The 7,535-nt window shown below is 37.6% G+C and overlaps 1 pseudogene; it reads left to right on the forward strand.

Moving 5' to 3' along the window:
• The first annotated feature begins 6,343 nt into the window (after window positions 1-6,343).
• On the forward strand, window positions 6,344-6,935 carry LOC123488544 (annotated as a pseudogene).
• Window positions 6,936-7,535: the final 600 nt, after the last annotated feature.

The following is a 7,535-nucleotide window of genomic DNA, read 5'->3' on the forward strand; positions in this document are numbered from 1 at the left end:
AATCTACACACAATACCCCATTTATAAAATAAACAAAAAAACTGAAATATTACATTTACATAAGTATTCAGACCCTTTACTCAGTACTTTGTTGAAGCACCTTTGGCAGCGATTACAGCCTCGAGTCTTTTTGGGTATGACGCTCTGGCTGGGCCACTCAAGGACATTCAGAGACTTGTCCCGAAGCCACTCCTGCGTTGTCTTGGCTGTGTGCTTAGGGTTATTGTCCTGTTGGAAGGTGAACCTTTGCCCCAGGCTGAGGTCCTGAGAGCTCTGGAGCAGGTTTTCATCAAGGATCTCTCAGTACTTTGCTCCGTTCATCTTTGCCTCGATCCTGATTAGTCTCCCAGTCCCTGCCGCTGAAAAACATCCCCACAGCATGATGCTGCCACCACCATGCTTCACCATAGGGATGGTGCCAGGTTTCCTCCAGATGTGACGCTTGGCATTCAGGCCAAAGAGTTCAATCTTCGTTTCATCAGACCACAGAATCTTATTTCTCATGGTCTAAGAGTCCTTTAGGAGCCTTTTGGAAAACTCCAAGTGGGCTGTCATGTGCCTTTTACTGAAGAGTGTCTTCCGTCTGGCCTGATTGTTGGAGTGCTGCAGAGATGGTTGTCCTTCTGGAAGGTTCTCCCATCTCCACAGAAGAACAGAAGAACTTCGGAGCTCTGTCAGAGTAACCATCTGGTTCTTGGTCACCTCCATGACAAAGGCCCTTCTACCCAGATTGCTCAGTTTAGCCATCCTTCTGGAAGGTTCTTCTGTTTTCGCTTTGTCATTATGGGGTATTGTGTGTAGATTTCTGAGATTTTATTTTATTTAATCCATTTTAGAATAGTGCTGTAACGTAACAGAATGTGGAAAAAGTCTAGGGGTCTGATTACTTTCGAAGGCACTTTATGGGTATCTTCTAACATGCTAGCAGATACCAGTATACTCCCAGTCATTGCGCTAACGCTAGTTAACAATTGCGCTAACGCTAGTTGGCAACTTCCCTCAAACTATATGCAGAGAAATAAAAATGGTATCCACGAGATGGTGAAGTGGATATTGAAATATCCCTTTAAAACAATGACTGAAATGAAATTATAAACAAAATGCTTTTAAAAAAGTGAAAAAAATCATACATGGATTTTAAAAATCATTGGCTATGCAATGGGCTTAACTTGGTAAAATAGCCAAAGGCTGAGAACTGATACGTAAACAATGGTAATTACTTTCATGTGGTTGAGTTTAAACCACCAAGATTTACATGCTAAAATCGCCACTGCATCGTATTACTTTGAGTGATGGAGTCAGGTTCATCTTTGCAACAAGGAAAGACAAAGTTAGTGGGAAATTCTGAGCTGATAGAAATGCAGGGCCTGTTATGAATCACCTGATATGAATGTATGCTTATCAGATGGATCTAATGTGTGTCTGCATCATAATAGAAGTAAATACTTTTCCTTCATCTTGGTTACAGTATCAGGAAATCAGACCAGTACACCGATACCAAAGTTATTTTGGCTAGAGAGATTTCTTTAATGGAACTTCAAGGAACTTATTTTGTAATTAGCTCACACCAAAGATTATGGATATACTTACAAGATACGTGTCTCTCCGCCCTAACAATGGGAGTCGTTGTCCACAAAGCGGCACGGTGGGCTGTCTAGCTCCCGCCTATCCTTTCTTTGGATTGGTGGATACATCTCATTATTTTAATACTTTTTTAAATATTCAATGAGGGTTGTTTACGTCAACCGCCTGTATTCAATGGCTAGAGATGCTATGCTACTGTCCTCATGCCATGAATATGCATAGCCATCTCGAGACAACTCTGATATAAAGTGTTTAATCATTACTAAACTTCTATTCGATCAAATAAACCTGAAAGCCTCAGCATGTCAGACAGTGATTCAGAGGTCAAAGCAAATACTGGACAACAACAACTAAGGATAGACCTACTAATCCATCCCACCTTGTCAAACCTTTTATGTTGGCAGTATTTAGGAACGTTTAACAACATTTGCTGTTTCCATCACACCTGTCATTACTTTTTAATGTGACAGGTAGTTTGCTTAAAGTAACTGCATTAAAATGGTTGGATTGAAACCTGGAAATTGATTTGCCTCAATATAGAGTTATGATCTCAGTAGCTGAACTGAGTTCTTCATGATACTGTCACAGAGAATAATTAAAATAAATACTCAAATGCAACATATTGCTTTCACAGATTTTACTCGTTCAAATATATTTTATGAATGGTGTATAGGTACCTTGTAGAAAAGACAAGTATGCAATTCTTATATAAACACAAAAGAGCAGACAGATATAAAAAGACCCAGAGGTAAAATAAAGAAATTAAAACATTAAAAATAAAGAACAAGTAAACAGAAAGATTATTCTTTTTTAAGGTTAAAACAAAACAGGTCAACCCTGTTAAGTGAACTCAACTCTCATTTTAATATGGTGAAACTATTCCTTGTTAAATATTTTTTCTCAAAAGAAACATAGAACATCTACTAATAACATCATAGTGCAAAATTAGGTGAGCTGGTTGTACTCTTTTTGGCAATTTTCTGGTGTTTTGTGGTGGAAAACTGAGTCGGGTCGAGGATAACATGTCAACCCTGTTACCCATAGATAGACAGGCTAGAAATGTGTTTACAATTAAGAAAAACTCAATAGCCCCTCCCCATTGCACACAACAAGCTTCCATTATCTCTGTCACAAGAGGATTTATGGCTGATTTAAGTTGAAAACATCAACCTTGTTATGGTCAACCCTTTTACTTTATTTGGCACTTAATAGGCCTTACTATAGTAGTTTTTATATTTAGATGTGCTCTTTGTGACCGAATGTAAACGTTTATTTTTTTCACCAAGTTACACTACCCAAAAGGGACTAATTTCGTGGAACGACCCATCTGTTACTTCAGGGGAAATCTTATTTTCTATTTAGCTGAAGGGGTGAGAACCTGTCTGGGCAATGTTTGAGTTATGTCTTTGCACAGACATGGGCCTTGTCCGAAATCTATCTTGCCTACTACTTACTCAAGCGAAATAGTTTGTACTAATCGTTCGTTCTAAATGTTCCATTGCCATACTGGCTGGCAACGTTTTTATCCCTTGCTTGCTAGCTAGCCAACTACGGCTAACTTACAGTCATGTCAAACAGTGCAGCCAGAATAACAGCAAAGTAGCTGCAAATGCATTTGCGTTTGTTTAAGCTGTTTTCTAGTTTATTTGGATACATCCGTAACAATGAGCTAATGATGCGTGATTTCGCCTGGCATAGAAAATGTGCTCTCGTCAGGACACTGTTGTTCAGAGGAGCTAGCCAACAACACAGCTAACACAATCACTTCAAACTGAAGCTGGAAAGACAGCAAACTAGCTGCACTTTGTTTTGTTTTAACTGTTTTCTATTGATAGTTATTTGTATATATCCATAAAAATAATGCTGATTCATGATTTCGACTGGCTGAGAAAATCTGCCTGCCTGTCTGTCTCATCCCGACTCCGACACGTTCATTACTATGGGACAGCTGGAGATCGAATTTGAATATTGAAACAATGTTGCAAATGTTGGAGAGACAGACAGCAAGCTTTATTCAAATCTCCTCTGTTGAAAACAAAATGTTAGTCTAAAAGAAATGGGAGATAATGTCTCAATGCTTTTATAGTGGAGATCAAGTTTATAAATTGCCTGGCTGGGCTGATGAGACAGTGGATTGCGCAGTCAGATGGAACAGAGTAAATAGGCATTTTAACTTCATAGATTTAGCCGGGGGTAACTTGTGGAATAGACACCGGCTGGAATGTGGTTTTCACCAATCAGCATTCAGAATTTGACCCACCCTTTGAATAATTTCGCATAATCGCGTGCCATGTAAATGTAAATGTCTAAAATGTCTACTATTTAGAATGCAATTATGGGTAGTTGGACACGGATCTATGTGCAGTGTGATCACAATCAAGATTCCTTGATGCTTCAGTCTGACAGTCCATTTATAGGTGAAGTGAGGTCGTATTGGTGGGACTGACCTCTTATTCAAGACAGTGGAAGAGCTAACCAGATCCCAAACATGGAGCAGTATTATAGCTGTCTATTGCTCTGTTATTGAGCTGCCTCATCAATCTTTCTACAAAACCTCCACTAGGGGGTTCACCTTTCCCTATAAAGTATGAGATTTTGAGCTAATGGCTAAATATAATCCTGTGGTTCTCCAGTTGTTCATGGCATATCTTGATTTAAGTGTTTAAAGAGTCAACAAAAACTTGATTTGTATAACAGTGCTGTCACAGAACAATTAAAATAAAGACTCAAATGCATATTACTATAAAAGATTGTAATATGGTTAAGTGCATTACACATTATTTGCATAGCAGCTTCACACACTTGTGGCTTCCTCAGGCTGACTATAACACTTCATATTTACAATTCATTTTAACATTTAATTTCCTTCTGTAACAAATGTAGCTAGTTGTTGTGTAATTTTACAGCATGGCATACATGTAGACTAAGTCATTGGTGAGTATCTATCATAGCACAATAATGTTGTCTTACACCAAAAACCGAATGGATCTTAAAAAACAAAAAAGCAGGAATAAAACAAATGATTTTTTTTTCACACTGCGTCAAAAAGTCTCACGTGTTCATCATTCTCAATATCTGTCAGAATCTCTAAACAGTGAAACAGGAATCTAGAACAAATGCACAGTTATTCATATAACTGAAATTACCAACATAGCCTCTATACTACCACATTCAATCAAAACCTCTGACAATTGTTGGAGGAAATGTAGTCCATATAGCCTTGAATAGTAAATAGCCATATTCACGAAATTTGAAATTGTATTCATTGTTCCCCTATCCTGTAAAGCTGGGAACATTTGATCATAGCCGGCAACCTGGAAATCTTCTTAATAAGCTGCACTACCTGCTGATAGTTTATGCTAGTGTTTCTGAACAAATGGGACCTGTTTCCACAGAGATGTAGTATTTCCTTAAGATAAGGATCATCATCTTTGATGAACTCATCAAAAGTTGTATTTTCCAGGTCCTCTCCATGAGTAAAAAGGACAATCGTTTTGTCTCTGATTTCACCCAAGGCTTCTTCCAATTGTTTTAATATCCCTCTCTTGCCCTCTGTGAATCGGCCAATCTGAATGACCAATAAGTACACACTAGCCCCAACCCCACAGAGCTTTTTACATTCTATAACATGTTTGTCTGAATTGTTAACATATCCATGGAAGAAGTCAGGAGTATCAATGACCCTAACCTCTGTCCCAAATAACTGCCTCTGTTCTACCTGACACTCTGTTGTAACATGTACAGATTCTGTATGTGATTTAAAACAGTTTTTTCCAAGGATTGTGTTTCCACTTGCACTCTTTCCAACGCCTGACTGTCCCAGTAACACAATGTTCAAAAGGTTGCTTTCAAGGTTCTCTTGACCGGGATGATTTTCACCTGATTAAACAGTAAAAGGGGTAATCAACTGTACAGGAAATCTTAGGAGAAAACGGCTCACAATAGTAGCTGGATCGGCGTGAATGGAATGGCAACAAACACATGGCAACCATGGAAACCATGTGTTTGATGTATTTGATACCATTCCACCCATTCTGCTCCAGCCATTACCACAAGCCCGTCCTCCCTAATTAAGGAGCCGCCAACCTCCTGTGGAGGTAATATTCTGTTCTCAAAACAGCTATGTAAGGCATTGACATAGTATGTGCTAAATCAAACTGTTGGCCTACGTAAATAACAAAAATAAATTGACATTAAAGTATTCGGCTAGGTTTAATCATTTAAAAAGACACACTTACTCTGTGACATGATCCTATTCTTGATTTGCCGGCAAATGGCACTGATATAAAAGCCTGAAAAGAGAAAAGGAATATCTTATATTGGGTATTCAACACAGTTATATATCTCACGCTGACAAATAATATGTAACTACAAGTAAAAATACAATAAAAATTGCAGTACTTTTTTCAATAGGCTTCAGCTTTTCGAGCGATCATGACCGTGTCTTAAAAAAGGTCCATAGGGAGGTTTTCAACACATGGTCTGTAAAAATCTGAAAGGGTTTTGCATCTTCCTTATATACTGCATTGTAGAGAGAGGCAGGTTTTGTGGGCGGTTCTGAGAGAGCTTGGTGGATATAACATAAAAGCTGTCTCTCTTCAATGATTTTCAACTTCATCAAGACAAAATGGGTTTATCCCCTCTAAGCCAGCAGGTGAGAAAATGTTGATTGTAACTTTGCAGTTGAGTATGTCTTTCAATCCTGTAAATTTGTTTACTGCTTTTGAGTGAATTGATCACTAACAATTTATTTTCGCAGGCCGTGACCTGAGAATTGTGCTGATTGGAAAATCTGGAGAGGGTAAAAGTGCTGCTGGAAACACCATTCTGGGTCAAGACCTATTTACATCTTTGATTTTGCCTTCTTCGGTGACTGAGAGTTGTTCTAAAGAAAGAGTTCATGATACTTCAAAAAGATGGTTAAATGTGGTGGACACACCAGGAGTATTAGAGACCAAAAAAGAGACACCAAAGTGTATCTATAAAGAGATACTGAAGTGTCTTGAACTCTCATCCCCTGGTCCTCACGTCTTCCTGCTGGTGGTGAAGTTGGGGCCATGGCATCCAGAGGATCAGACATCTGTGGAGGCTGTGGAGAAGCTGTTTGGACCAGAGGTCTTCAAGCACGTGATTGTACTCTTTACTCACGGTGATAAACTTCGGGGTCAAACAATACAAAACTTTGTTGATGCTGGTCATAAAGATCTTAAAAAATGATACTTCGTTGTTCTGGCAGATACCATGTTTTTGACAATACGAGAAAGAATAGACATCAAGTTGATGAGCTGGTCAACATGATTGATAAATTGGTGGCAGCACAAAGGTACTATGACCATCACCATAAAGAGTAAGGATTATGTTTACACCTAAATTAAATATAAATGTTTTCCCCAATTAAGAAACACATTAAATATTGAATATATATATAGAATTATGTAAATGTGACAATATTTATGTTGTATTTATTTTCAGTTATACTATATGTTGTCTAATAGGTTAATCCCCAATGTCTCTGGAATGTCATAATACATTGGAATGGCATCTTTTACCACCAAATTATTGTCAACAGTAAAGTAATGAATGACCAACTACTATTGTTCTTTAAGCATCAGATATATCTACTTAATTGTTAAATATTGTGAATATTATGTGAACACATTCGTTGCTGTTTGTACTATTTGATTGTTTATATTTAGTGTATTTTCTTTTTCATTATAATTATTTTTACTTCTTGCTTCTATAATTTTTTTTGCCCATCTGGGGACTATTTAAAAATATATATAAATGAATGTGAAATGTTTGATCCTAAATGTTTTTAAAAAATCTATCTGCCCAAAGATAACAGATGAAAACTAGCCAGCTGGCAAAATCTGGTACATTGACAGAAATGTTGATTGATCTGCATTGTCCCTGTCAAATAAATAAATAAATAATCTAGCATTTCTATATAT

Source organism: Coregonus clupeaformis, unplaced genomic scaffold, assembly GCF_020615455.1.
Source record: "Coregonus clupeaformis isolate EN_2021a unplaced genomic scaffold, ASM2061545v1 scaf2381, whole genome shotgun sequence".
Classification (NCBI taxonomy): Eukaryota; Metazoa; Chordata; class Actinopteri; order Salmoniformes; family Salmonidae; genus Coregonus; species Coregonus clupeaformis.